Here is a 2,096-nt window from a genome sequence, read left to right as displayed (position 1 = left end):
CACGTTGGGGTTTTCACCGGTGAACGAGAGGGTGGCCTCCCTCCGCATCCGTGTGGGGGGACGGGTTCTGACTGTTGTTTGCGCTTATGCGCCAAACAGCAGTTCAGATTACCCACCCTTTTTGGAGTCCTTGGAAGGGGTACTGGAGAGTGCCCCTCCTGGGGACTCCCTCGTTTTGCTGGGGGACTTCAACGCTCACGTGGGCAATGACAGTGGGACCTGGAGGGGCGTGGTTGGGAGGAATGGCCCACCTGATCTGAACTCGAGTGGTGTTTTGTTGTTGGACTTCTGTGCTCGTCATGGATTGTCCATCATAAACACCATGTTCAAGCATAAGGGTGTCCATATGTGCTCTTGGCACCAGGACACCCTAGGTCGCAGTTCAATGATCGACTTTGTTGTCGTTTCATCTGACCTGCGGCCGTATGTCTTGGACACTCGGGTGAAGAGAGGGGCGGAGCTCTCCACCGACCACTACCTGGTGGTGAGTTGGCTCCGATGGCGGGGGAGGAAGCCGGTCCGACCGGGCAGGCCCAAACGCACTGTGAGGGTTTGCTGGGAACGTCTGGCAGAGTCCCCTGTGAGGCGGAGCTTTAACTCCCACCTCCGGGAGAACTTTAAACACGTCCCGAGGGAGGCGGGGGACATTGAGTCTGAATGGACCATGTTCCACGCCTCTATTGTTGAGGCGGCTAGTTGGAGCTGTGGCCGCAAGGTTGTCGGTGCATGTCGCGGCGGCAACCCTCGAACCCGCTGGTGGACACCAGCGGTGAGGGAAGCCGTCAAGCTGAAGAAGGAGTCCTACCGCGCTTTTTTGGCCTGTGGGACTCCGGAAGCAGCTGATGTGTACCGGCAGTCGAAGCGGCAGGCGGCTCGGCTGGTCGCCGAGGCAAAAACTCGGGCATGGGAAGAGTTCGGAGAGGCCATGGAGAAAGACTTCCGTACGGCTTCGAAGCGATTCTGGTCCACTATCCGGCGTCTCAGGAGGGGGAAGCAGTGCAGTACCAACACTGTTTACAGTGGGGGTGGTGTGCTGCTGACCTCGACTCGGGACGTTGTGCGTCGGTGGGCGGAATACTTCGAAGACCTCCTTAATCCCACCAACACGTCTTCCATTGAGGAAGCAGAGCCTGAGGACTCTGGGTCGGGTTCTCCCATCACTGGGGCTGAGGTTGCCGAGGTTGTTAAAAAGCTCCTCGGTGGCAAGGCCCCGGGGGTGGATGAGATTCGCCCTGAGTACCTTAAGGCTCTGGATGTTGTGGGGCTGTGTTGGTTAACGCGGCTCTGCAACATTGCGTGGACATCGGGGGCAGTTCCTCTGAGTTGGCAGACTGGGGTGGTGGTCCCCCTATTTAAAAAGGGGGACCGGAGGGTGTGTTCCAACTACAGGGGAATCACACTCTTAAGCCTCCCTGGTAAGGTCTATTCAGGGGTTCTGGAAAGGAGGGTCCGTCGGATAGTCGAATCTCGGATTCAGGAAGAGCAGTGTGGTTTTCGTCCTGGCCGTGGAACACTGGACCAGCTCTATACCCTCAGCAGGATTCTTGAGGGGGCATGGGAGTTTGCCCAACCAGTCTACATGTGTTTTGTGGATCTGGAGAAGGCATTCGACCGTGTCCCCCGGGGGATCCTGTGGGGGGTACTCCGGGAGTATGGAGTACCGGATCCTTTAATAAGGGCTGTCAGGTCTCTGTACGACCGGTGTCAGAGTCTGGTCCGCATTGCCGGCAGTAAGTCGGACTCGTTTCCGGTGAGAGTTGGACTCCGCCAAGGTTGCCCTTTGTCACCGATTCTGTTCATAACTTTTATGGACAGAATTTCTAGGCGCAGCCAAGGTGTTGAGGGGATCCGTTTTGGTGGCCTTAGGATTGCGTCTCTGCTATTCGCGGATGACGTGGTCCTATTGGCTTCATCAGGGCGTGATCTACAGCTCTCACTGGAGCGGTTCGCAGCCGAGTGCGAAGCGGCCGGGATGAAAATCAGTGCCTCCAAATCCGAGACCATGGTCTTGAACCGGAAAAGGGTAGAGTGCCTTCTCCGGGTTGGGGAGGATGTCCTGCCCCTAGTGGAGGAGTTCAAGTATCTTGGGGTCTTGT

Source organism: Fundulus heteroclitus, unplaced genomic scaffold (assembly GCF_011125445.2).
Source record: "Fundulus heteroclitus isolate FHET01 unplaced genomic scaffold, MU-UCD_Fhet_4.1 scaffold_312, whole genome shotgun sequence".
NCBI classification, from domain to species: Eukaryota; Metazoa; Chordata; class Actinopteri; order Cyprinodontiformes; family Fundulidae; genus Fundulus; species Fundulus heteroclitus.
Note: the sequence above shows the minus strand (reverse complement) of the source record.